Here is a 26056-nt window from a genome sequence, read left to right as displayed (position 1 = left end):
GTGCGAGGCCTCGGCCAGTACCGTGAGGGAGGCGGAGGTGGCCACAGGGCGCCGCAAGGGCAGGATCTCAGCCCATTCGGCCGCCGGGTGCCGCACCTCGTGGGGATCGCGGGAGTAATCCAAGTGTCCCGTGGAGGGATGCAGGCTGCGGTTGCACTCGCTGCGAGCACAGCTGGGGAGGCTACGTCTGTGGGCCGGTGGGGTGTCGCGCTACCAGGCTTCGGGCCCGTAGCCCCGAGGCACCAGAGCGGATGGAGGCTCAGAGCCCTCCACACCCAGACTCCGCCATGGGCCCAGTTGCCGTCCTTTCGGCCCGCGAGCCCCTCGACCTGCACCTGGCCGCCCCCACCGGCGCCCAGCCCCGGTGCCGCCACCTGTGTGCCGGTGTGTCCCTCCACAGCTCCCTGCGACAAAAGCCCCCCCCCACACCGCCCCTCTGGCGTGTCACCGCGGCCGGGTGCGGGAGCGGGATCGAGGGCAGGGGCCGCTTCCCCGGTCCTGCCGGCCACCAGGGGCGGGGTCCTGAGCTCGGCGGGGGGTGTGGGGGCAAGGGTGGCCTTGCCGGGGCTGAGGGGCCGTGGCGACTCAATGGTGGCTCCCAGTGGCTTCGGGCAGCTGCTGTCGGGCAGGAGGGCCGGCCCGGGCTGCGGCCGGGCTGCGCCTAGCGCCGCGTGGGCGGGCAGGGCCGATGCCCAAGGGACCGCGGGCCCCGGGCCATGAAGCCTCCGGGGCCACGTCCCTGTGAGCGACGTGCGGGATCTTGGGAGGGGCGCCAAGCGCCCAAGGGTTTGCTGGGTCACGGCCGCCCTGGGCTGGGAGGTGGTCTCCAAACCCTCCGCCGCCGCCCGATACCCGAGACCTCCGTTCCCGCTGCCTGGGCGGGCGAGGGGGCCCTGCCGGGGCGGGCCGGCCGCCAGGCCGGCGTTAAGGCGCCAGCGCCAGCGAAACTGGGCCTCAAGAGGCCGCCCGCAGCCCCCGCCCCCGTCTACGGCCATACCACCCTGAACGCGCCCGATCTCGTCTGATCTCGGAAGCTAAGCAGGGTCGGGCCTGGTTAGTACTTGGATGGGAGACCGCCTGGGAATACCGGGTGCTGTAGGCTTTTTGCCTGCCGCTCCGCCCGCCTTCTCCTTTACTCGCCCGCGGCGGGGGCCGCCGGCTCCGCCCCCGCCGGGCCCCGCTGCAGGCCCCACCTCCTCAGGCCCCTCCCACCACGGCGCGCGACGGCGGGGGCGCTCCCCGCCGGCCCGGCCGGCCAGGCGGCCAGAAGGCGGCCCTGGAAGGCAGCCGCACCCCAGACGCTCCCGGGGTGGCCGGCCCGGACCCAGACTCCGCCGCCGGCCCAGCTGCCGTCCTTTCGGCCCGCGAGCCCCTCGACCTGCACCTGGCCGCCCCCACCGGCGCCCAGCCCCGGCGCCGCCACCTGTGTGCCTGTGTGTCCCTCCACAGCTCCCTCCGACAAAAGCCCCCCCCCACCCCGCCCCTCTGGCGTGTCACCGCGGCCGGGTGCGGGAGCGGGATCGAGGGCAGGGGCCGCTTGCCCGGGCCTGCCGGCCACCAGGGGCGGGGTCCTGAGCTCGGCGGGGGGTGTGGGGGCAAGGGTGGCCTTGCCGGGGCTGAGGGGCCGTGGCGACTCAATGGTGGCTCCCAGTGGCTTCGGGCCAGCTGCTGTCGGGCAGGAGGGCCGGCCCGGGCTGCGGCCGGGCTGCGCCTAGCGCCGCGTGGGCGGGCAGGGCCGATGCCCAAGGGACCGCGGGCCCCGGGCCCTGAAGCCTCTGGGGCCACGTCCCTGTGAGCGACGTGCGGGATCTTGGGCGGGGCGCCAAGCGCCCAAGGGTTTGCTGGGTCACGGCCGCCCTGGGCTGGGAGGTGGTCGCCAAACCCTCCGCCGCCGCCCGATACCCGAGACCTCCGTTCCCCCTGCCTGGGCGGGCGAGGGGGCCCTGCCGGGGCGGGCCGGCCGCCAGGCTGGCGTTAAGGCGCCAGCGCCAGCGAAACTGGGCCTCAAGAGGCCGCCCGCGGCCCCCGCCCCCGTCTACGGCCATACCACCCTGAACGCGCCCGATCTCGTCTGATCTCGGAAGCTAAGCAGGGTCGGGCCTGGTTAGTACTTGGATGGGAGACCGCCTGGGAATACCGGGTGCTGTAGGCTTTTTGCCTCCCGCTCCGCCCGCCTTCTCCTTTACTCGCCCGCGGCGGGGGGGCCGCCGGCTCCGCCCCCGCCGAGCCCCGCTGCAGGCAGTAGTCAAGGTGGTTTGCCTGCCCCAGCAGGAAGCTTGGGCGATGGCAGAAGCGGGAAGAAACTCTTGAGCACAGGTTCTTGGGATCCACGGAGCAGCGCATGCACATGCGATGGCTGCCTACACAGCTGGCTTGCTTGTCTGTGGGGAAAGGCGAGATGGGTCAGGGCCTGGGTTCCTGAGGGGCTGAGAATCAAGGCAGGGATAGAAGAAAGGGGACAGGCCCACATCCCCTGAACCCACGCCGGCGCCCACTCACCTTTGTGGAAAATACGATTGAAAAGTGCCCGCAAGAATCTCTTCAGATGCCTCCAGAGTTGAGGGAAGAAGGGGAGGGGGGAGGCCGGGAGCAGGGTGAGCCCTGAAATCCAACCCTTGTCCGGTCACACCCCAGCAGCCCTCCCACCTCAGCCCCTTCAAGACCCCAGGGCTCCCCCAACCGCGCTGCACAGATCCTGCCCTGACCATAGTCACCACGTTGATCCCCACGTTGAGCAAGATGAAGCTGACCGGGATCAGAAGAATTGAGTATCCTTGCTCCTGGCATTTCCTGGGGATGGGGCCAGTGAACGGCTCGGCTCGGTAGTAGTTTCGCTCACCCATGGCCGTTGGTCCCAGGACTGCCTGGGCCCTCTGCCCTCCAGTTTTAACTGGGAGCCAGACTGGGTCATAATGGGGCAGGGGGTGAGGTCACAGTGAGGGAGGGGGATGAAAAGGTGGGCCCAGAGTGGCATTCCCTGGTAACCAGGGTCAGGTAAGCTGAGCCTGGACAGTCAAACAGGGCCCGGTGGCCGGCATACATCCCCTCGAGCGGTCATTCATTCGCTCACCGCCCGCTGACTCACTTGTTCAAATGACACATTGCGTCTCTTGGCCCCTCTTGAGACTAGGAAGACCTTGGCCTCAGAGGCCTGCTGAAGGCCTGGCTGGAGTCCAGAGCCTCAGCCTTCTTCATGCCCTTCACTGGGCCTGGAGCTGGACCTGCCCAGATGTGGAACCTCCCAGTTTGGAAGCAACTTCTTGTATGAGGCTCTCTGTGGACAGGGACAGCTGAGACACAGAGGAGGTGCCCAGAGACCAGGGGTTTGGAGTCTGCAGCTGCAGATGTACTTAGTGCATGGTATAGGACCAGGAGGGGCCTGCTGGCAGAACTGTGGCCACTAAACCAAAGGGACCCTCAGGCCAAGAAGGGGACACTGGCTTCTTATTGCAGGAAGCCAAGCGCAGGGACCCAGGCTGGCAGAAGGAGTGGCGCTTCCAAGCCACAGACCACCAATGTTTCCTGGACTCTGGCGCTCTTTATTCCTCTCTCCATGCCCTGCCGCCCCCTGCCCCTGCCCCCATTTGCTGCTGGTACGTTCATTTTCCCAGTCTGGCTCCCGTGCAGAGAGGGCCTGGAGGCCGAGGTGGAAGGTAGCAGCGAGTCGGCCCGCGCTTGGCCCTCCTGCGGTTGCCGCTTCAGCACCAGACTGTCATACACCTGGTAGTTGGCATTGCCTCCCGGGTTCCGGCTGAGTGGCATGAAGGTGGGCGGGGGTGGAGGGTGCTCGGTAGCCTGGACGTCGGGCAGGAGGTGAGAGGGGCGGAGGAGCAGCGCTGAGCTGGGAGCCGGCGCCCGCTGGTGCGAGGCCTCGGCCAGTACCGTGAGGGAGGCGGAGGTGGCCACAGGGCGCCGCAAGGGCAGGATCTCAGCCCATTCGGCCGCCGGGTGCCGCACCTCGTGGGGATCGCGGGAGTAATCCAAGTGTCCCGTGGAGGGATGCAGGCTGCGGTTGCACTCGCTGCGAGCACAGCTGGGGAGGCTACGTCTGTGGGCCGGTGGGGTGTCGCGCTACCAGGCTTCGGGCCCGTAGCCCCGAGGCACCAGAGCGGATGGAGGCTCAGAGCCCTCCACACCCAGACTCCGCCATGGGCCCAGTTGCCGTCCTTTCGGCCCGCGAGCCCCTCGACCTGCACCTGGCCGCCCCCACCGGCGCCCAGCCCCGGTGCCGCCACCTGTGTGCCGGTGTGTCCCTCCACAGCTCCCTCCGACAAAAGCCCCCCCCCACCCCGCCCCTCTGGCGTGTCACCGCGGCCGGGTGCGGGAGCGGGATCGAGGGCAGGGGCCGCTTCCCCGGTCCTGCCGGCCACCAGGGGCGGGGTCCTGAGCTCGGCGGGGGGTGTGGGGGCAAGGGTGGCCTTGCTGGGGCTGAGGGGCCGTGGCGACTCAATGGTGGCTCCCAGTGGCTTCGGGCAGCTGCTGTCGGGCAGGAGGGCCGGCCCGGGCTGTGGCCGGGCTGCGCCTAGCGCCGCGTGGGCGGGCAGGGCCGATGCCCAAGGGACCGCGGGCCCCGGGCCATGAAGCCTCCGGGGCCACGTCCCTGTGAGCGACGTGCGGGATCTTGGGAGGGGCGCCAAGCGCCCAAGGGTTTGCTGGGTCACGGCCGCCCTGGGCTGGGAGGTGGTCTCCAAACCCTCCGCCGCCGCCCGATACCCGAGACCTCCGTTCCCGCTGCCTGGGCGGGCGAGGGGGCCCTGCCGGGGCGGGCCGGCCGCCAGGCCGGCGTTAAGGCGCCAGCGCCAGCGAAACTGGGCCTCAAGAGGCCGCCCGCAGCCCCCGCCCCCGTCTACGGCCATACCACCCTGAACGCGCCCGATCTCGTCTGATCTCGGAAGCTAAGCAGGGTCGGGCCTGGTTAGTACTTGGATGGGAGACCGCCTGGGAATACCGGGTGCTGTAGGCTTTTTGCCTGCCGCTCCGCCCGCCTTCTCCTTTACTCGCCCGCGGCGGGGGCCGCCGGCTCCGCCCCCGCCGGGCCCCGCTGCAGGCCCCACCTCCTCAGGCCCCTCCCACCACGGCGCGCGACGGCGGGGGCGCTCCCCGCCGGCCCGGCCGGCCAGGCGGCCAGAAGGCGGCCCTGGAAGGCAGCCGCACCCCAGACGCTCCCGGGGTGGCCGGCCCGGACCCAGACTCCGCCGCCGGCCCAGCTGCCGTCCTTTCGGCCCGCGAGCCCCTCGACCTGCACCTGGCCGCCCCCACCGGCGCCCAGCCCCGGCGCCGCCACCTGTGTGCCTGTGTGTCCCTCCACAGCTCCCTCCGACAAAAGCCCCCCCCCACCCCGCCCCTCTGGCGTGTCACCGCGGCCGGGTGCGGGAGCGGGATCGAGGGCAGGGGCCGCTTGCCCGGGCCTGCCGGCCACCAGGGGCGGGGTCCTGAGCTCGGCGGGGGGTGTGGGGGCAAGGGTGGCCTTGCCGGGGCTGAGGGGCCGTGGCGACTCAATGGTGGCTCCCAGTGGCTTCGGGCCAGCTGCTGTCGGGCAGGAGGGCCGGCCCGGGCTGCGGCCGGGCTGCGCCTAGCGCCGCGTGGGCGGGCAGGGCCGATGCCCAAGGGACCGCGGGCCCCGGGCCCTGAAGCCTCTGGGGCCACGTCCCTGTGAGCGACGTGCGGGATCTTGGGCGGGGCGCCAAGCGCCCAAGGGTTTGCTGGGTCACGGCCGCCCTGGGCTGGGAGGTGGTCGCCAAACCCTCCGCCGCCGCCCGATACCCGAGACCTCCGTTCCCCCTGCCTGGGCGGGCGAGGGGGCCCTGCCGGGGCGGGCCGGCCGCCAGGCTGGCGTTAAGGCGCCAGCGCCAGCGAAACTGCTCCTCAAGAGGCCGCCCGCGGCCCCCGCCCCCGTCTACGGCCATACCACCCTGAACGCGCCCGATCTCGTCTGATCTCGGAAGCTAAGCAGGGTCGGGCCTGGTTAGTACTTGGATGGGAGACCGCCTGGGAATACCGGGTGCTGTAGGCTTTTTGCCTCCCGCTCCGCCCGCCTTCTCCTTTACTCGCCCGCGGCGGGGGGGCCGCCGGCTCCGCCCCCGCCGAGCCCCGCTGCAGGCAGTAGTCAAGGTGGTTTGCCTGCCCGAGCAGGAAGCTTGGGCGATGGCAGAAGCGGGAAGAAACTCTTGAGCACAGGTTCTTGGGATCCACGGAGCAGCGCATGCACATGCGATGGCTGCCTACACAGCTGGCTTGCTTGTCTGTGGGGAAAGGCGAGATGGGTCAGGGCCTGGGTTCCTGAGGGGCTGAGAATCAAGGCAGGGATAGAAGAAAGGGGACAGGCCCACATCCCCTGAACCCACGCCGGCGCCCACTCACCTTTGTGGAAAATACGATTGAAAAGTGCCCGCAAGAATCTCTTCAGATGCCTCCAGAGTTGAGGGAAGAAGGGGAGGGGGGAGGCCGGGAGCAGGGTGAGCCCTGAAATCCAACCCTTGTCCGGTCACACCCCAGCAGCCCTCCCACCTCAGCCCCTTCAAGACCCCAGGGCTCCCCCAACCGCGCTGCACAGATCCTGCCCTGACCATAGTCACCACGTTGATCCCCACGTTGAGCAAGATGAAGCTGACCGGGATCAGAAGAATTGAGTATCCTTGCTCCTGGCATTTCCTGGGGATGGGGCCAGTGAACGGCTCGGCTCGGTAGTAGTTTCGCTCACCCATGGCCGTTGGTCCCAGGACTGCCTGGGCCCTCTGCCCTCCAGTTTTAACTGGGAGCCAGACTGGGTCATAATGGGGCAGGGGGTGAGGTCACAGTGAGGGAGGGGGATGAAAAGGTGGGCCCAGAGTGGCATTCCCTGGTAACCAGGGTCAGGTAAGCTGAGCCTGGACAGTCAAACAGGGCCCGGTGGCCGGCATACATCCCCTCGAGCGGTCATTCATTCGCTCACCGCCCGCTGACTCACTTGTTCAAATGACACATTGCGTCTCTTGGCCCCTCTTGAGACTAGGAAGACCTTGGCCTCAGAGGCCTGCTGAAGGCCTGGCTGGAGTCCAGAGCCTCAGCCTTCTTCATGCCCTTCACTGGGCCTGGAGCTGGACCTGCCCAGATGTGGAACCTCCCAGTTTGGAAGCAACTTCTTGTATGAGGCTCTCTGTGGACAGGGACAGCTGAGACACAGAGGAGGTGCCCAGAGACCAGGGGTTTGGAGTCTGCAGCTGCAGATGTACTTAGTGCATGGTATAGGACCAGGAGGGGCCTGCTGGCAGAACTGTGGCCACTAAACCAAAGGGACCCTCAGGCCAAGAAGGGGACACTGGCTTCTTATTGCAGGAAGCCAAGCGCAGGGACCCAGGCTGGCAGAAGGAGTGGCGCTTCCAAGCCACAGACCACCAATGTTTCCTGGACTCTGGCGCTCTTTATTCCTCTCTCCATGCCCTGCCGCCCCCTGCCCCTGCCCCCATTTGCTGCTGGTACGTTCATTTTCCCAGTCTGGCTCCCGTGCAGAGAGGGCCTGGAGGCCGAGGTGGAAGGTAGCAGCGAGTCGGCCCGCGCTTGGCCCTCCTGCGGTTGCCGCTTCAGCACCAGACTGTCATACACCTGGTAGTTGGCATTGCCTCCCGGGTTCCGGCTGAGTGGCATGAAGGTGGGCGGGGGTGGAGGGTGCTCGGTAGCCTGGACGTCGGGCAGGAGGTGAGAGGGGCGGAGGAGCAGCGCTGAGCTGGGAGCCGGCGCCCGCTGGTGCGAGGCCTCGGCCAGTACCGTGAGGGAGGCGGAGGTGGCCACAGGGCGCCGCAAGGGCAGGATCTCAGCCCATTCGGCCGCCGGGTGCCGCACCTCGTGGGGATCGCGGGAGTAATCCAAGTGTCCCGTGGAGGGATGCAGGCTGCGGTTGCACTCGCTGCGAGCACAGCTGGGGAGGCTACGTCTGTGGGCCGGTGGGGTGTCGCGCTACCAGGCTTCGGGCCCGTAGCCCCGAGGCACCAGAGCGGATGGAGGCTCAGAGCCCTCCACACCCAGACTCCGCCATGGGCCCAGTTGCCGTCCTTTCGGCCCGCGAGCCCCTCGACCTGCACCTGGCCGCCCCCACCGGCGCCCAGCCCCGGTGCCGCCACCTGTGTGCCGGTGTGTCCCTCCACAGCTCCCTGCGACAAAAGCCCCCCCCCACACCGCCCCTCTGGCGTGTCACCGCGGCCGGGTGCGGGAGCGGGATCGAGGGCAGGGGCCGCTTCCCCGGTCCTGCCGGCCACCAGGGGCGGGGTCCTGAGCTCGGCGGGGGGTGTGGGGGCAAGGGTGGCCTTGCTGGGGCTGAGGGGCCGTGGCGACTCAATGGTGGCTCCCAGTGGCTTCGGGCAGCTGCTGTCGGGCAGGAGGGCCGGCCCGGGCTGCGGCCGGGCTGCGCCTAGCGCCGCGTGGGCGGGCAGGGCCGATGCCCAAGGGACCGCGGGCCCCGGGCCATGAAGCCTCCGGGGCCACGTCCCTGTGAGCGACGTGCGGGATCTTGGGAGGGGCGCCAAGCGCCCAAGGGTTTGCTGGGTCACGGCCGCCCTGGGCTGGGAGGTGGTCTCCAAACCCTCCGCCGCCGCCCGATACCCGAGACCTCCGTTCCCGCTGCCTGGGCGGGCGAGGGGGCCCTGCCGGGGCGGGCCGGCCGCCAGGCCGGCGTTAAGGCGCCAGCGCCAGCGAAACTGGGCCTCAAGAGGCCGCCCGCAGCCCCCGCCCCCGTCTACGGCCATACCACCCTGAACGCGCCCGATCTCGTCTGATCTCGGAAGCTAAGCAGGGTCGGGCCTGGTTAGTACTTGGATGGGAGACCGCCTGGGAATACCGGGTGCTGTAGGCTTTTTGCCTGCCGCTCCGCCCGCCTTCTCCTTTACTCGCCCGCGGCGGGGGCCGCCGGCTCCGCCCCCGCCGGGCCCCGCTGCAGGCCCCACCTCCTCAGGCCCCTCCCACCACGGCGCGCGACGGCGGGGGCGCTCCCCGCCGGCCCGGCCGGCCAGGCGGCCAGAAGGCGGCCCTGGAAGGCAGCCGCACCCCAGACGCTCCCGGGGTGGCCGGCCCGGACCCAGACTCCGCCGCCGGCCCAGCTGCCGTCCTTTCGGCCCGCGAGCCCCTCGACCTGCACCTGGCCGCCCCCACCGGCGCCCAGCCCCGGCGCCGCCACCTGTGTGCCTGTGTGTCCCTCCACAGCTCCCTCCGACAAAAGCCCCCCCCCACCCCGCCCCTCTGGCGTGTCACCGCGGCCGGGTGCGGGAGCGGGATCGAGGGCAGGGGCCGCTTGCCCGGGCCTGCCGGCCACCAGGGGCGGGGTCCTGAGCTCGGCGGGGGGTGTGGGGGCAAGGGTGGCCTTGCCGGGGCTGAGGGGCCGTGGCGACTCAATGGTGGCTCCCAGTGGCTTCGGGCCAGCTGCTGTCGGGCAGGAGGGCCGGCCCGGGCTGCGGCCGGGCTGCGCCTAGCGCCGCGTGGGCGGGCAGGGCCGATGCCCAAGGGACCGCGGGCCCCGGGCCCTGAAGCCTCTGGGGCCACGTCCCTGTGAGCGACGTGCGGGATCTTGGGCGGGGCGCCAAGCGCCCAAGGGTTTGCTGGGTCACGGCCGCCCTGGGCTGGGAGGTGGTCGCCAAACCCTCCGCCGCCGCCCGATACCCGAGACCTCCGTTCCCCCTGCCTGGGCGGGCGAGGGGGCCCTGCCGGGGCGGGCCGGCCGCCAGGCTGGCGTTAAGGCGCCAGCGCCAGCGAAACTGGGCCTCAAGAGGCCGCCCGCGGCCCCCGCCCCCGTCTACGGCCATACCACCCTGAACGCGCCCGATCTCGTCTGATCTCGGAAGCTAAGCAGGGTCGGGCCTGGTTAGTACTTGGATGGGAGACCGCCTGGGAATACCGGGTGCTGTAGGCTTTTTGCCTCCCGCTCCGCCCGCCTTCTCCTTTACTCGCCCGCGGCGGGGGGGCCGCCGGCTCCGCCCCCGCCGAGCCCCGCTGCAGGCAGTAGTCAAGGTGGTTTGCCTGCCCCAGCAGGAAGCTTGGGCGATGGCAGAAGCGGGAAGAAACTCTTGAGCACAGGTTCTTGGGATCCACGGAGCAGCGCATGCACATGCGATGGCTGCCTACACAGCTGGCTTGCTTGTCTGTGGGGAAAGGCGAGATGGGTCAGGGCCTGGGTTCCTGAGGGGCTGAGAATCAAGGCAGGGATAGAAGAAAGGGGACAGGCCCACATCCCCTGAACCCACGCCGGCGCCCACTCACCTTTGTGGAAAATACGATTGAAAAGTGCCCGCAAGAATCTCTTCAGATGCCTCCAGAGTTGAGGGAAGAAGGGGAGGGGGGAGGCCGGGAGCAGGGTGAGCCCTGAAATCCAACCCTTGTCCGGTCACACCCCAGCAGCCCTCCCACCTCAGCCCCTTCAAGACCCCAGGGCTCCCCCAACCGCGCTGCACAGATCCTGCCCTGACCATAGTCACCACGTTGATCCCCACGTTGAGCAAGATGAAGCTGACCGGGATCAGAAGAATTGAGTATCCTTGCTCCTGGCATTTCCTGGGGATGGGGCCAGTGAACGGCTCGGCTCGGTAGTAGTTTCGCTCACCCATGGCCGTTGGTCCCAGGACTGCCTGGGCCCTCTGCCCTCCAGTTTTAACTGGGAGCCAGACTGGGTCATAATGGGGCAGGGGGTGAGGTCACAGTGAGGGAGGGGGATGAAAAGGTGGGCCCAGAGTGGCATTCCCTGGTAACCAGGGTCAGGTAAGCTGAGCCTGGACAGTCAAACAGGGCCCGGTGGCCGGCATACATCCCCTCGAGCGGTCATTCATTCGCTCACCGCCCGCTGACTCACTTGTTCAAATGACACATTGCGTCTCTTGGCCCCTCTTGAGACTAGGAAGACCTTGGCCTCAGAGGCCTGCTGAAGGCCTGGCTGGAGTCCAGAGCCTCAGCCTTCTTCATGCCCTTCACTGGGCCTGGAGCTGGACCTGCCCAGATGTGGAACCTCCCAGTTTGGAAGCAACTTCTTGTATGAGGCTCTCTGTGGACAGGGACAGCTGAGACACAGAGGAGGTGCCCAGAGACCAGGGGTTTGGAGTCTGCAGCTGCAGATGTACTTAGTGCATGGTATAGGACCAGGAGGGGCCTGCTGGCAGAACTGTGGCCACTAAACCAAAGGGACCCTCAGGCCAAGAAGGGGACACTGGCTTCTTATTGCAGGAAGCCAAGCGCAGGGACCCAGGCTGGCAGAAGGAGTGGCGCTTCCAAGCCACAGACCACCAATGTTTCCTGGACTCTGGCGCTCTTTATTCCTCTCTCCATGCCCTGCCGCCCCCTGCCCCTGCCCCCATTTGCTGCTGGTACGTTCATTTTCCCAGTCTGGCTCCCGTGCAGAGAGGGCCTGGAGGCCGAGGTGGAAGGTAGCAGCGAGTCGGCCCGCGCTTGGCCCTCCTGCGGTTGCCGCTTCAGCACCAGACTGTCATACACCTGGTAGTTGGCATTGCCTCCCGGGTTCCGGCTGAGTGGCATGAAGGTGGGCGGGGGTGGAGGGTGCTCGGTAGCCTGGACGTCGGGCAGGAGGTGAGAGGGGCGGAGGAGCAGCGCTGAGCTGGGAGCCGGCGCCCGCTGGTGCGAGGCCTCGGCCAGTACCGTGAGGGAGGCGGAGGTGGCCACAGGGCGCCGCAAGGGCAGGATCTCAGCCCATTCGGCCGCCGGGTGCCGCACCTCGTGGGGATCGCGGGAGTAATCCAAGTGTCCCGTGGAGGGATGCAGGCTGCGGTTGCACTCGCTGCGAGCACAGCTGGGGAGGCTACGTCTGTGGGCTGGTGGGGTGTCGCGCTACCAGGCTTCGGGCCCGTAGCCCCGAGGCACCAGAGCGGATGGAGGCTCAGAGCCCTCCACACCCAGACTCCGCCATGGGCCCAGTTGCCGTCCTTTCGGCCCGCGAGCCCCTCGACCTGCACCTGGCCGCCCCCACCGGCGCCCAGCCCCGGTGCCGCCACCTGTGTGCCGGTGTGTCCCTCCACAGCTCCCTGCGACAAAAGCCCCCCCCCACACCGCCCCTCTGGCGTGTCACCGCGGCCGGGTGCGGGAGCGGGATCGAGGGCAGGGGCCGCTTCCCCGGTCCTGCCGGCCACCAGGGGCGGGGTCCTGAGCTCGGCGGGGGGTGTGGGGGCAAGGGTGGCCTTGCCGGGGCTGAGGGGCCGTGGCGACTCAATGGTGGCTCCCAGTGGCTTCGGGCAGCTGCTGTCGGGCAGGAGGGCCGGCCCGGGCTGCGGCCGGGCTGCGCCTAGCGCCGCGTGGGCGGGCAGGGCCGATGCCCAAGGGACCGCGGGCCCCGGGCCATGAAGCCTCCGGGGCCACGTCCCTGTGAGCGACGTGCGGGATCTTGGGAGGGGCGCCAAGCGCCCAAGGGTTTGCTGGGTCACGGCCGCCCTGGGCTGGGAGGTGGTCTCCAAACCCTCCGCCGCCGCCCGATACCCGAGACCTCCGTTCCCGCTGCCTGGGCGGGCGAGGGGGCCCTGCCGGGGCGGGCCGGCCGCCAGGCCGGCGTTAAGGCGCCAGCGCCAGCGAAACTGGGCCTCAAGAGGCCGCCCGCAGCCCCCGCCCCCGTCTACGGCCATACCACCCTGAACGCGCCCGATCTCGTCTGATCTCGGAAGCTAAGCAGGGTCGGGCCTGGTTAGTACTTGGATGGGAGACCGCCTGGGAATACCGGGTGCTGTAGGCTTTTTGCCTCCCGCTCCGCCCGCCTTCTCCTTTACTCGCCCGCGGCGGGGGCCGCCGGCTCCGCCCCCGCCGGGCCCCGCTGCAGGCCCCACCTCCTCAGGCCCCTCCCACCACGGCGCGCGACGGCGGGGGCGCTCCCCGCCGGCCCGGCCGGCCAGGCGGCCAGAAGGCGGCCCTGGAAGGCAGCCGCACCCCAGACGCTCCCGGGGTGGCCGGCCCGGACCCAGACTCCGCCGCCGGCCCAGCTGCCGTCCTTTCGGCCCGCGAGCCCCTCGACCTGCACCTGGCCGCCCCCACCGGCGCCCAGCCCCGGCGCCGCCACCTGTGTGCCTGTGTGTCCCTCCACAGCTCCCTCCGACAAAAGCCCCCCCCCACCCCGCCCCTCTGGCGTGTCACCGCGGCCGGGTGCGGGAGCGGGATCGAGGGCAGGGGCCGCTTGCCCGGGCCTGCCGGCCACCAGGGGCGGGGTCCTGAGCTCGGCGGGGGGTGTGGGGGCAAGGGTGGCCTTGCCGGGGCTGAGGGGCCGTGGCGACTCAATGGTGGCTCCCAGTGGCTTCGGGCCAGCTGCTGTCGGGCAGGAGGGCCGGCCCGGGCTGCGGCCGGGCTGCGCCTAGCGCCGCGTGGGCGGGCAGGGCCGATGCCCAAGGGACCGCGGGCCCCGGGCCCTGAAGCCTCTGGGGCCACGTCCCTGTGAGCGACGTGCGGGATCTTGGGCGGGGCGCCAAGCGCCCAAGGGTTTGCTGGGTCACGGCCGCCCTGGGCTGGGAGGTGGTCGCCAAACCCTCCGCCGCCGCCCGATACCCGAGACCTCCGTTCCCCCTGCCTGGGCGGGCGAGGGGGCCCTGCCGGGGCGGGCCGGCCGCCAGGCTGGCGTTAAGGCGCCAGCGCCAGCGAAACTGCTCCTCAAGAGGCCGCCCGCGGCCCCCGCCCCCGTCTACGGCCATACCACCCTGAACGCGCCCGATCTCGTCTGATCTCGGAAGCTAAGCAGGGTCGGGCCTGGTTAGTACTTGGATGGGAGACCGCCTGGGAATACCGGGTGCTGTAGGCTTTTTGCCTCCCGCTCCGCCCGCCTTCTCCTTTACTCGCCCGCGGCGGGGGGGCCGCCGGCTCCGCCCCCGCCGAGCCCCGCTGCAGGCAGTAGTCAAGGTGGTTTGCCTGCCCGAGCAGGAAGCTTGGGCGATGGCAGAAGCGGGAAGAAACTCTTGAGCACAGGTTCTTGGGATCCACGGAGCAGCGCATGCACATGCGATGGCTGCCTACACAGCTGGCTTGCTTGTCTGTGGGGAAAGGCGAGATGGGTCAGGGCCTGGGTTCCTGAGGGGCTGAGAATCAAGGCAGGGATAGAAGAAAGGGGACAGGCCCACATCCCCTGAACCCACGCCGGCGCCCACTCACCTTTGTGGAAAATACGATTGAAAAGTGCCCGCAAGAATCTCTTCAGATGCCTCCAGAGTTGAGGGAAGAAGGGGAGGGGGGAGGCCGGGAGCAGGGTGAGCCCTGAAATCCAACCCTTGTCCGGTCACACCCCAGCAGCCCTCCCACCTCAGCCCCTTCAAGACCCCAGGGCTCCCCCAACCGCGCTGCACAGATCCTGCCCTGACCATAGTCACCACGTTGATCCCCACGTTGAGCAAGATGAAGCTGACCGGGATCAGAAGAATTGAGTATCCTTGCTCCTGGCATTTCCTGGGGATGGGGCCAGTGAACGGCTCGGCTCGGTAGTAGTTTCGCTCACCCATGGCCGTTGGTCCCAGGACTGCCTGGGCCCTCTGCCCTCCAGTTTTAACTGGGAGCCAGACTGGGTCATAATGGGGCAGGGGGTGAGGTCACAGTGAGGGAGGGGGATGAAAAGGTGGGCCCAGAGTGGCATTCCCTGGTAACCAGGGTCAGGTAAGCTGAGCCTGGACAGTCAAACAGGGCCCGGTGGCCGGCATACATCCCCTCGAGCGGTCATTCATTCGCTCACCGCCCGCTGACTCACTTGTTCAAATGACACATTGCGTCTCTTGGCCCCTCTTGAGACTAGGAAGACCTTGGCCTCAGAGGCCTGCTGAAGGCCTGGCTGGAGTCCAGAGCCTCAGCCTTCTTCATGCCCTTCACTGGGCCTGGAGCTGGACCTGCCCAGATGTGGAACCTCCCAGTTTGGAAGCAACTTCTTGTATGAGGCTCTCTGTGGACAGGGACAGCTGAGACACAGAGGAGGTGCCCAGAGACCAGGGGTTTGGAGTCTGCAGCTGCAGATGTACTTAGTGCATGGTATAGGACCAGGAGGGGCCTGCTGGCAGAACTGTGGCCACTAAACCAAAGGGACCCTCAGGCCAAGAAGGGGACACTGGCTTCTTATTGCAGGAAGCCAAGCGCAGGGACCCAGGCTGGCAGAAGGAGTGGCGCTTCCAAGCCACAGACCACCAATGTTTCCTGGACTCTGGCGCTCTTTATTCCTCTCTCCATGCCCTGCCGCCCCCTGCCCCTGCCCCCATTTGCTGCTGGTACGTTCATTTTCCCAGTCTGGCTCCCGTGCAGAGAGGGCCTGGAGGCCGAGGTGGAAGGTAGCAGCGAGTCGGCCCGCGCTTGGCCCTCCTGCGGTTGCCGCTTCAGCACCAGACTGTCATACACCTGGTAGTTGGCATTGCCTCCCGGGTTCCGGCTGAGTGGCATGAAGGTGGGCGGGGGTGGAGGGTGCTCGGTAGCCTGGACGTCGGGCAGGAGGTGAGAGGGGCGGAGGAGCAGCGCTGAGCTGGGAGCCGGCGCCCGCTGGTGCGAGGCCTCGGCCAGTACCGTGAGGGAGGCGGAGGTGGCCACAGGGCGCCGCAAGGGCAGGATCTCAGCCCATTCGGCCGCCGGGTGCCGCACCTCGTGGGGATCGCGGGAGTAATCCAAGTGTCCCGTGGAGGGATGCAGGCTGCGGTTGCACTCGCTGCGAGCACAGCTGGGGAGGCTACGTCTGTGGGCCGGTGGGGTGTCGCGCTACCAGGCTTCGGGCCCGTAGCCCCGAGGCACCAGAGCGGATGGAGGCTCAGAGCCCTCCACACCCAGACTCCGCCATGGGCCCAGTTGCCGTCCTTTCGGCCCGCGAGCCCCTCGACCTGCACCTGGCCGCCCCCACCGGCGCCCAGCCCCGGTGCCGCCACCTGTGTGCCGGTGTGTCCCTCCACAGCTCCCTGCGACAAAAGCCCCCCCCCACACCGCCCCTCTGGCGTGTCACCGCGGCCGGGTGCGGGAGCGGGATCGAGGGCAGGGGCCGCTTCCCCGGTCCTGCCGGCCACCAGGGGCGGGGTCCTGAGCTCGGCGGGGGGTGTGGGGGCAAGGGTGGCCTTGCTGGGGCTGAGGGGCCGTGGCGACTCAATGGTGGCTCCCAGTGGCTTCGGGCAGCTGCTGTCGGGCAGGAGGGCCGGCCCGGGCTGCGGCCGGGCTGCGCCTAGCGCCGCGTGGGCGGGCAGGGCCGATGCCCAAGGGACCGCGGGCCCCGGGCCATGAAGCCTCCGGGGCCACGTCCCTGTGAGCGACGTGCGGGATCTTGGGCGGGGCGCCAAGCGCCCAAGGGTTTGCTGGGTCACGGCCGCCCTGGGCTGGGAGGTGGTCTCCAAACCCTCCGCCGCCGCCCGATACCCGAGACCTCCGTTCCCGCTGCCTGGGCGGGCGAGGGGGCCCTGCCGGGGCGGGCCGGCCGCCAGGCCGGCGTTAAGGCGCCAGCGCCAGCGAAACTGGGCCTCAAGAGGCCGCCCGCAGCCCCCGCCCCCGTCTACGGCCATACCACCCTGAACGCGCCCGATCTCGTCTGATCTCGGAAGCTAAGCAGGGTCGGGCCTGGTTAGTACTTGGATGGGAGACCGCCTGGGAATACCGGGTGCTGTAGGCTTTTTGCCTGCCGCTCCGCCCGCCTTCTCCTTTACTCGCCCGCGGCGGGGGGGCCGCCGGCTCCGCCCCCGCCGAGCCCCGCTGCAGGCAGTAGTCAAGGTGGTTTGCCTGCCCCAGCAGGAAGCTTGGGCGATGGCAGAAGCGGGAAGAAACTCTTGAGCACAGGTTCTTGGGATCCACGGAGCAGCGCATGCACATGCGATGGCTGCCTACACAGCTGGCTTGCTTGTCTGTGGGGAAAGGCGAGATGGGTCAGGGCCTGGGTTCCTGAGGGGCTGAGAATCAAGGCAGGGATAGAAGAAAGGGGACAGGCCCACATCCCCTGAACCCACGCCGGCGCCCACTCACCTTTGTGGAAAATACGATTGAAAAGTGCCCGCAAGAATCTCTTCAGATGCCTCCAGAGTTGAGGGAAGAAGGGGAGGGGGGAGGCCGGGAGCAGGGTGAGCCCTGAAATCCAACCCTTGTCCGGTCACACCCCAGCAGCCCTCCCACCTCAGCCCCTTCAAGACCCCAGGGCTCCCCCAACCGCGCTGCACAGATCCTGCCCTGACCATAGTCACCACGTTGATCCCCACGTTGAGCAAGATGAAGCTGACCGGGATCAGAAGAATTGAGTATCCTTGCTCCTGGCATTTCCTGGGGATGGGGCCAGTGAACGGCTCGGCTCGGTAGTAGTTTCGCTCACCCATGGCCGTTGGTCCCAGGACTGCCTGGGCCCTCTGCCCTCCAGTTTTAACTGGGAGCCAGACTGGGTCATAATGGGGCAGGGGGTGAGGTCACAGTGAGGGAGGGGGATGAAAAGGTGGGCCCAGAGTGGCATTCCCTGGTAACCAGGGTCAGGTAAGCTGAGCCTGGACAGTCAAACAGGGCCCGGTGGCCGGCATACATCCCCTCGAGCGGTCATTCATTCGCTCACCGCCCGCTGACTCACTTGTTCAAATGACACATTGCGTCTCTTGGCCCCTCTTGAGACTAGGAAGACCTTGGCCTCAGAGGCCTGCTGAAGGCCTGGCTGGAGTCCAGAGCCTCAGCCTTCTTCATGCCCTTCACTGGGCCTGGAGCTGGACCTGCCCAGATGTGGAACCTCCCAGTTTGGAAGCAACTTCTTGTATGAGGCTCTCTGTGGACAGGGACAGCTGAGACACAGAGGAGGTGCCCAGAGACCAGGGGTTTGGAGTCTGCAGCTGCAGATGTACTTAGTGCATGGTATAGGACCAGGAGGGGCCTGCTGGCAGAACTGTGGCCACTAAACCAAAGGGACCCTCAGGCCAAGAAGGGGACACTGGCTTCTTATTGCAGGAAGCCAAGCGCAGGGACCCAGGCTGGCAGAAGGAGTGGCGCTTCCAAGCCACAGACCACCAATGTTTCCTGGACTCTGGCGCTCTTTATTCCTCTCTCCATGCCCTGCCGCCCCCTGCCCCTGCCCCCATTTGCTGCTGGTACGTTCATTTTCCCAGTCTGGCTCCCGTGCAGAGAGGGCCTGGAGGCCGAGGTGGAAGGTAGCAGCGAGTCGGCCCGCGCTTGGCCCTCCTGCGGTTGCCGCTTCAGCACCAGACTGTCATACACCTGGTAGTTGGCATTGCCTCCCGGGTTCCGGCTGAGTGGCATGAAGGTGGGCGGGGGTGGAGGGTGCTCGGTAGCCTGGACGTCGGGCAGGAGGTGAGAGGGGCGGAGGAGCAGCGCTGAGCTGGGAGCCGGCGCCCGCTGGTGCGAGGCCTCGGCCAGTACCGTGAGGGAGGCGGAGGTGGCCACAGGGCGCCGCAAGGGCAGGATCTCAGCCCATTCGGCCGCCGGGTGCCGCACCTCGTGGGGATCGCGGGAGTAATCCAAGTGTCCCGTGGAGGGATGCAGGCTGCGGTTGCACTCGCTGCGAGCACAGCTGGGGAGGCTACGTCTGTGGGCCGGTGGGGTGTCGCGCTACCAGGCTTCGGGCCCGTAGCCCCGAGGCACCAGAGCGGATGGAGGCTCAGAGCCCTCCACACCCAGACTCCGCCATGGGCCCAGTTGCCGTCCTTTCGGCCCGCGAGCCCCTCGACCTGCACCTGGCCGCCCCCACCGGCGCCCAGCCCCGGTGCCGCCACCTGTGTGCCGGTGTGTCCCTCCACAGCTCCCTGCGACAAAAGCCCCCCCCCACACCGCCCCTCTGGCGTGTCACCGCGGCCGGGTGCGGGAGCGGGATCGAGGGCAGGGGCCGCTTCCCCGGTCCTGCCGGCCACCAGGGGCGGGGTCCTGAGCTCGGCGGGGGGTGTGGGGGCAAGGGTGGCCTTGCTGGGGCTGAGGGACCGTGGCGACTCAATGGTGGCTCCCAGTGGCTTCGGGCAGCTGCTGTCGGGCAGGAGGGCCGGCCCGGGCTGCGGCCGGGCTGCGCCTAGCGCCGCGTGGGCGGGCAGGGCCGATGCCCAAGGGACCGCGGGCCCCGGGCCATGAAGCCTCCGGGGCCACGTCCCTGTGAGCGACGTGCGGGATCTTGGGCGGGGCGCCAAGCGCCCAAGGGTTTGCTGGGTCACGGCCGCCCTGGGCTGGGAGGTGGTCTCCAAACCCTCCGCCGCCGCCCGATACCCGAGACCTCCGTTCCCGCTGCCTGGGCGGGCGAGGGGGCCCTGCCGGCGCGGGCCGGCCGCCAGGCCGGCGTTAAGGCGCCAGCGCCAGCGAAACTGGGCCTCAAGAGGCCGCCCGCAGCCCCCGCCCCCGTCTACGGCCATACCACCCTGAACGCGCCCGATCTCGTCTGATCTCGGAAGCTAAGCAGGGTCGGGCCTGGTTAGTACTTGGATGGGAGACCGCCTGGGAATACCGGGTGCTGTAGGCTTTTTGCCTGCCGCTCCGCCCGCCTTCTCCTTTACTCGCCCGCGGCGGGGGGGCCGCCGGCTCCGCCCCCGCCGAGCCCCGCTGCAGGCAGTAGTCAAGGTGGTTTGCCTGCCCCAGCAGGAAGCTTGGGCGATGGCAGAAGCGGGAAGAAACTCTTGAGCACAGGTTCTTGGGATCCACGGAGCAGCGCATGCACATGCGATGGCTGCCTACACAGCTGGCTTGCTTGTCTGTGGGGAAAGGCGAGATGGGTCAGGGCCTGGGTTCCTGAGGGGCTGAGAATCAAGGCAGGGATAGAAGAAAGGGGACAGGCCCACATCCCCTGAACCCACGCCGGCGCCCACTCACCTTTGTGGAAAATACGATTGAAAAGTGCCCGCAAGAATCTCTTCAGATGCCTCCAGAGTTGAGGGAAGAAGGGGAGGGGGGAGGCCGGGAGCAGGGTGAGCCCTGAAATCCAACCCTTGTCCGGTCACACCCCAGCAGCCCTCCCACCTCAGCCCCTTCAAGACCCCAGGGCTCCCCCAACCGCGCTGCACAGATCCTGCCCTGACCATAGTCACCACGTTGATCCCCACGTTGAGCAAGATGAAGCTGACCGGGATCAGAAGAATTGAGTATCCTTGCTCCTGGCATTTCCTGGGGATGGGGCCAGTGAACGGCTCGGCTCGGTAGTAGTTTCGCTCACCCATGGCCGTTGGTCCCAGGACTGCCTGGGCCCTCTGCCCTCCAGTTTTAACTGGGAGCCAGACTGGGTCATAATGGGGCAGGGGGTGAGGTCACAGTGAGGGAGGGGGATGAAAAGGTGGGCCCAGAGTGGCATTCCCTGGTAACCAGGGTCAGGTAAGCTGAGCCTGGACAGTCAAACAGGGCCCGGTGGCCGGCATACATCCCCTCGAGCGGTCATTCATTCGCTCACCGCCCGCTGACTCACTTGTTCAAATGACACATTGCGTCTCTTGGCCCCTCTTGAGACTAGGAAGACCTTGGCCTCAGAGGCCTGCTGAAGGCCTGGCTGGAGTCCAGAGCCTCAGCCTTCTTCATGCCCTTCACTGGGCCTGGAGCTGGACCTGCCCAGATGTGGAACCTCCCAGTTTGGAAGCAACTTCTTGTATGAGGCTCTCTGTGGACAGGGACAGCTGAGACACAGAGGAGGTGCCCAGAGACCAGGGGTTTGGAGTCTGCAGCTGCAGATGTACTTAGTGCATGGTATAGGACCAGGAGGGGCCTGCTGGCAGAACTGTGGCCACTAAACCAAAGGGACCCTCAGGCCAAGAAGGGGACACTGGCTTCTTATTGCAGGAAGCCAAGCGCAGGGACCCAGGCTGGCAGAAGGAGTGGCGCTTCCAAGCCACAGACCACCAATGTTTCCTGGACTCTGGCGCTCTTTATTCCTCTCTCCATGCCCTGCCGCCCCCTGCCCCTGCCCCCATTTGCTGCTGGTACGTTCATTTTCCCAGTCTGGCTCCCGTGCAGAGAGGGCCTGGAGGCCGAGGTGGAAGGTAGCAGCGAGTCGGCCCGCGCTTGGCCCTCCTGCGGTTGCCGCTTCAGCACCAGACTGTCATACACCTGGTAGTTGGCATTGCCTCCCGGGTTCCGGCTGAGTGGCATGAAGGTGGGCGGGGGTGGAGGGTGCTCGGTAGCCTGGACGTCGGGCAGGAGGTGAGAGGGGCGGAGGAGCAGCGCTGAGCTGGGAGCCGGCGCCCGCTGGTGCGAGGCCTCGGCCAGTACCGTGAGGGAGGCGGAGGTGGCCACAGGGCGCCGCAAGGGCAGGATCTCAGCCCATTCGGCCGCCGGGTGCCGCACCTCGTGGGGATCGCGGGAGTAATCCAAGTGTCCCGTGGAGGGATGCAGGCTGCGGTTGCACTCGCTGCGAGCACAGCTGGGGAGGCTACGTCTGTGGGCTGGTGGGGTGTCGCGCTACCAGGCTTCGGGCCCGTAGCCCCGAGGCACCAGAGCGGATGGAGGCTCAGAGCCCTCCACACCCAGACTCCGCCATGGGCCCAGTTGCCGTCCTTTCGGCCCGCGAGCCCCTCGACCTGCACCTGGCCGCCCCCACCGGCGCCCAGCCCCGGTGCCGCCACCTGTGTGCCGGTGTGTCCCTCCACAGCTCCCTGCGACAAAAGCCCCCCCCCACACCGCCCCTCTGGCGTGTCACCGCGGCCGGGTGCGGGAGCGGGATCGAGGGCAGGGGCCGCTTCCCCGGTCCTGCCGGCCACCAGGGGCGGGGTCCTGAGCTCGGCGGGGGGTGTGGGGGCAAGGGTGGCCTTGCCGGGGCTGAGGGGCCGTGGCGACTCAATGGTGGCTCCCAGTGGCTTCGGGCAGCTGCTGTCGGGCAGGAGGGCCGGCCCGGGCTGCGGCCGGGCTGCGCCTAGCGCCGCGTGGGCGGGCAGGGCCGATGCCCAAGGGACCGCGGGCCCCGGGCCATGAAGCCTCCGGGGCCACGTCCCTGTGAGCGACGTGCGGGATCTTGGGAGGGGCGCCAAGCGCCCAAGGGTTTGCTGGGTCACGGCCGCCCTGGGCTGGGAGGTGGTCTCCAAACCCTCCGCCGCCGCCCGATACCCGAGACCTCCGTTCCCGCTGCCTGGGCGGGCGAGGGGGCCCTGCCGGGGCGGGCCGGCCGCCAGGCCGGCGTTAAGGCGCCAGCGCCAGCGAAACTGGGCCTCAAGAGGCCGCCCGCAGCCCCCGCCCCCGTCTACGGCCATACCACCCTGAACGCGCCCGATCTCGTCTGATCTCGGAAGCTAAGCAGGGTCGGGCCTGGTTAGTACTTGGATGGGAGACCGCCTGGGAATACCGGGTGCTGTAGGCTTTTTGCCTGCCGCTCCGCCCGCCTTCTCCTTTACTCGCCCGCGGCGGGGGCCGCCGGCTCCGCCCCCGCCGGGCCCCGCTGCAGGCCCCACCTCCTCAGGCCCCTCCCACCACGGCGCGCGACGGCGGGGGCGCTCCCCGCCGGCCCGGCCGGCCAGGCGGCCAGAAGGCGGCCCTGGAAGGCAGCCGCACCCCAGACGCTCCCGGGGTGGCCGGCCCGGACCCAGACTCCGCCGCCGGCCCAGCTGCCGTCCTTTCGGCCCGCGAGCCCCTCGACCTGCACCTGGCCGCCCCCACCGGCGCCCAGCCCCGGCGCCGCCACCTGTGTGCCTGTGTGTCCCTCCACAGCTCCCTCCGACAAAAGCCCCCCCCCACCCCGCCCCTCTGGCGTGTCACCGCGGCCGGGTGCGGGAGCGGGATCGAGGGCAGGGGCCGCTTGCCCGGGCCTGCCGGCCACCAGGGGCGGGGTCCTGAGCTCGGCGGGGGGTGTGGGGGCAAGGGTGGCCTTGCCGGGGCTGAGGGGCCGTGGCGACTCAATGGTGGCTCCCAGTGGCTTCGGGCCAGCTGCTGTCGGGCAGGAGGGCCGGCCCGGGCTGCGGCCGGGCTGCGCCTAGCGCCGCGTGGGCGGGCAGGGCCGATGCCCAAGGGACCGCGGGCCCCGGGCCCTGAAGCCTCTGGGGCCACGTCCCTGTGAGCGACGTGCGGGATCTTGGGCGGGGCGCCAAGCGCCCAAGGGTTTGCTGGGTCACGGCCGCCCTGGGCTGGGAGGTGGTCGCCAAACCCTCCGCCGCCGCCCGATACCCGAGACCTCCGTTCCCCCTGCCTGGGCGGGCGAGGGGGCCCTGCCGGGGCGGGCCGGCCGCCAGGCTGGCGTTAAGGCGCCAGCGCCAGCGAAACTGCTCCTCAAGAGGCCGCCCGCGGCCCCCGCCCCCGTCTACGGCCATACCACCCTGAACGCGCCCGATCTCGTCTGATCTCGGAAGCTAAGCAGGGTCGGGCCTGGTTAGTACTTGGATGGGAGACCGCCTGGGAATACCGGGTGCTGTAGGCTTTTTGCCTCCCGCTCCGCCCGCCTTCTCCTTTACTCGCCCGCGGCGGGGGGGCCGCCGGCTCCGCCCCCGCCGAGCCCCGCTGCAGGCAGTAGTCAAGGTGGTTTGCCTGCCCGAGCAGGAAGCTTGGGCGATGGCAGAAGCGGGAAGAAACTCTTGAGCACAGGTTCTTGGGATCCACGGAGCAGCGCATGCACATGCGATGGCTGCCTACACAGCTGGCTTGCTTGTCTGTGGGGAAAGGCGAGATGGGTCAGGGCCTGGGTTCCTGAGGGGCTGAGAATCAAGGCAGGGATAGAAGAAAGGGGACAGGCCCACATCCCCTGAACCCACGCCGGCGCCCACTCACCTTTGTGGAAAATACGATTGAAAAGTGCCCGCAAGAATCTCTTCAGATGCCTCCAGAGTTGAGGGAAGAAGGGGAGGGGGGAGGCCGGGAGCAGGGTGAGCCCTGAAATCCAACCCTTGTCCGGTCACACCCCAGCAGCCCTCCCACCTCAGCCCCTTCAAGACCCCAGGGCTCCCCCAACCGCGCTGCACAGATCCTGCCCTGACCATAGTCACCACGTTGATCCCCACGTTGAGCAAGATGAAGCTGACCGGGATCAGAAGAATTGAGTATCCTTGCTCCTGGCATTTCCTGGGGATGGGGCCAGTGAACGGCTCGGCTCGGTAGTAGTTTCGCTCACCCATGGCCGTTGGTCCCAGGACTGCCTGGGCCCTCTGCCCTCCAGTTTTAACTGGGAGCCAGACTGGGTCATAATGGGGCAGGGGGTGAGGTCACAGTGAGGGAGGGGGATGAAAAGGTGGGCCCAGAGTGGCATTCCCTGGTAACCAGGGTCAGGTAAGCTGAGCCTGGACAGTCAAACAGGGCCCGGTGGCCGGCATACATCCCCTCGAGCGGTCATTCATTCGCTCACCGCCCGCTGACTCACTTGTTCAAATGACACATTGCGTCTCTTGGCCCCTCTTGAGACTAGGAAGACCTTGGCCTCAGAGGCCTGCTGAAGGCCTGGCTGGAGTCCAGAGCCTCAGCCTTCTTCATGCCCTTCACTGGGCCTGGAGCTGGACCTGCCCAGATGTGGAACCTCCCAGTTTGGAAGCAACTTCTTGTATGAGGCTCTCTGTGGACAGGGACAGCTGAGACACAGAGGAGGTGCCCAGAGACCAGGGGTTTGGAGTCTGCAGCTGCAGATGTACTTAGTGCATGGTATAGGACCAGGAGGGGCCTGCTGGCAGAACTGTGGCCACTAAACCAAAGGGACCCTCAGGCCAAGAAGGGGACACTGGCTTCTTATTGCAGGAAGCCAAGCGCAGGGACCCAGGCTGGCAGAAGGAGTGGCGCTTCCAAGCCACAGACCACCAATGTTTCCTGGACTCTGGCGCTCTTTATTCCTCTCTCCATGCCCTGCCGCCCCCTGCCCCTGCCCCCATTTGCTGCTGGTACGTTCATTTTCCCAGTCTGGCTCCCGTGCAGAGAGGGCCTGGAGGCCGAGGTGGAAGGTAGCAGCGAGTCGGCCCGCGCTTGGCCCTCCTGCGGTTGCCGCTTCAGCACCAGACTGTCATACACCTGGTAGTTGGCATTGCCTCCCGGGTTCCGGCTGAGTGGCATGAAGGTGGGCGGGGGTGGAGGGTGCTCGGTAGCCTGGACGTCGGGCAGGAGGTGAGAGGGGCGGAGGAGCAGCGCTGAGCTGGGAGCCGGCGCCCGCTGGTGCGAGGCCTCGGCCAGTACCGTGAGGGAGGCGGAGGTGGCCACAGGGCGCCGCAAGGGCAGGATCTCAGCCCATTCGGCCGCCGGGTGCCGCACCTCGTGGGGATCGCGGGAGTAATCCAAGTGTCCCGTGGAGGGATGCAGGCTGCGGTTGCACTCGCTGCGAGCACAGCTGGGGAGGCTACGTCTGTGGGCCGGTGGGGTGTCGCGCTACCAGGCTTCGGGCCCGTAGCCCCGAGGCACCAGAGCGGATGGAGGCTCAGAGCCCTCCACACCCAGACTCCGCCATGGGCCCAGTTGCCGTCCTTTCGGCCCGCGAGCCCCTCGACCTGCACCTGGCCGCCCCCACCGGCGCCCAGCCCCGGTGCCGCCACCTGTGTGCCGGTGTGTCCCTCCACAGCTCCCTGCGACAAAAGCCCCCCCCCACCCCGCCCCTCTGGCGTGTCACCGCGGCCGGGTGCGGGAGCGGGATCGAGGGCAGGGGCCGCTTCCCCGGTCCTGCCGGCCACCAGGGGCGGGGTCCTGAGCTCGGCGGGGGGTGTGGGGGCAAGGGTGGCCTTGCTGGGGCTGAGGGGCCGTGGCGACTCAATGGTGGCTCCCAGTGGCTTCGGGCAGCTGCTGTCGGGCAGGAGGGCCGGCCCGGGCTGCGGCCGGGCTGCGCCTAGCGCCGCGTGGGCGGGCAGGGCCGATGCCCAAGGGACCGCGGGCCCCGGGCCATGAAGCCTCCGGGGCCACGTCCCTGTGAGCGACGTGCGGGATCTTGGGCGGGGCGCCAAGCGCCCAAGGGTTTGCTGGGTCACGGCCGCCCTGGGCTGGGAGGTGGTCTCCAAACCCTCCGCCGCCGCCCGATACCCGAGACCTCCGTTCCCGCTGCCTGGGCGGGCGAGGGGGCCCTGCCGGGGCGGGCCGGCCGCCAGGCCGGCGTTAAGGCGCCAGCGCCAGCGAAACTGGGCCTCAAGAGGCCGCCCGCAGCCCCCGCCCCCGTCTACGGCCATACCACCCTGAACGCGCCCGATCTCGTCTGATCTCGGAAGCTAAGCAGGGTCGGGCCTGGTTAGTACTTGGATGGGAGACCGCCTGGGAATACCGGGTGCTGTAGGCTTTTTGCCTCCCGCTCCGCCCGCCTTCT

At 68.6% G+C, this 26056-nt stretch overlaps 13 non-coding genes across 13 annotated transcripts; all 13 read left to right on the top strand.

Annotated features, from left to right (window-relative positions):
- The first annotated feature begins 983 nt into the window (after positions 1 to 983).
- LOC132415431 (5S ribosomal RNA) lies at positions 984 to 1102 on the top strand. Its single transcript, XR_009517167.1, has one exon. It is a non-coding gene; the product is annotated as a 5S ribosomal RNA (ribosomal RNA).
- A 931-nt stretch (positions 1103 to 2033) lies between these two features.
- On the top strand, positions 2034 to 2152 carry LOC132415430 (5S ribosomal RNA). The gene has a single exon (XR_009517166.1). It is a non-coding gene; the product is annotated as a 5S ribosomal RNA (ribosomal RNA).
- A 2692-nt stretch (positions 2153 to 4844) lies between these two features.
- Positions 4845 to 4963, top strand: LOC132415429 (5S ribosomal RNA). Its single transcript, XR_009517165.1, has one exon. It is a non-coding gene; the product is annotated as a 5S ribosomal RNA (ribosomal RNA).
- Positions 4964 to 5894: 931 nt separating this feature from the next.
- On the top strand, positions 5895 to 6013 carry LOC132415428 (5S ribosomal RNA). The gene has a single exon (XR_009517164.1). It is a non-coding gene; the product is annotated as a 5S ribosomal RNA (ribosomal RNA).
- Positions 6014 to 8705: 2692 nt separating this feature from the next.
- LOC132415426 (5S ribosomal RNA) lies at positions 8706 to 8824 on the top strand. Its single transcript, XR_009517162.1, has one exon. It is a non-coding gene; the product is annotated as a 5S ribosomal RNA (ribosomal RNA).
- A 931-nt stretch (positions 8825 to 9755) lies between these two features.
- LOC132415425 (5S ribosomal RNA) lies at positions 9756 to 9874 on the top strand. Its single transcript, XR_009517161.1, has one exon. It is a non-coding gene; the product is annotated as a 5S ribosomal RNA (ribosomal RNA).
- Positions 9875 to 12566: 2692 nt separating this feature from the next.
- Positions 12567 to 12685, top strand: LOC132415424 (5S ribosomal RNA). Its single transcript, XR_009517160.1, has one exon. It is a non-coding gene; the product is annotated as a 5S ribosomal RNA (ribosomal RNA).
- Positions 12686 to 13616: 931 nt separating this feature from the next.
- Positions 13617 to 13735, top strand: LOC132415422 (5S ribosomal RNA). Its single transcript, XR_009517159.1, has one exon. It is a non-coding gene; the product is annotated as a 5S ribosomal RNA (ribosomal RNA).
- Positions 13736 to 16427: 2692 nt separating this feature from the next.
- LOC132415421 (5S ribosomal RNA) lies at positions 16428 to 16546 on the top strand. Its single transcript, XR_009517158.1, has one exon. It is a non-coding gene; the product is annotated as a 5S ribosomal RNA (ribosomal RNA).
- A 2692-nt stretch (positions 16547 to 19238) lies between these two features.
- LOC132415420 (5S ribosomal RNA) lies at positions 19239 to 19357 on the top strand. Its single transcript, XR_009517157.1, has one exon. It is a non-coding gene; the product is annotated as a 5S ribosomal RNA (ribosomal RNA).
- A 2692-nt stretch (positions 19358 to 22049) lies between these two features.
- On the top strand, positions 22050 to 22168 carry LOC132415419 (5S ribosomal RNA). The gene has a single exon (XR_009517156.1). It is a non-coding gene; the product is annotated as a 5S ribosomal RNA (ribosomal RNA).
- A 931-nt stretch (positions 22169 to 23099) lies between these two features.
- LOC132415418 (5S ribosomal RNA) lies at positions 23100 to 23218 on the top strand. Its single transcript, XR_009517155.1, has one exon. It is a non-coding gene; the product is annotated as a 5S ribosomal RNA (ribosomal RNA).
- Positions 23219 to 25910: 2692 nt separating this feature from the next.
- On the top strand, positions 25911 to 26029 carry LOC132415417 (5S ribosomal RNA). The gene has a single exon (XR_009517154.1). It is a non-coding gene; the product is annotated as a 5S ribosomal RNA (ribosomal RNA).
- The last annotated feature ends 27 nt before the right edge of the window (positions 26030 to 26056 follow it).

Source organism: Delphinus delphis, chromosome 19 (genome assembly GCF_949987515.2).
Source record: "Delphinus delphis chromosome 19, mDelDel1.2, whole genome shotgun sequence".
In the NCBI taxonomy this organism is placed as follows: Eukaryota; Metazoa; Chordata; class Mammalia; order Artiodactyla; family Delphinidae; genus Delphinus; species Delphinus delphis.
Note: the sequence above shows the minus strand (reverse complement) of the source record. Positions and strands in the feature narration are given on the sequence as shown.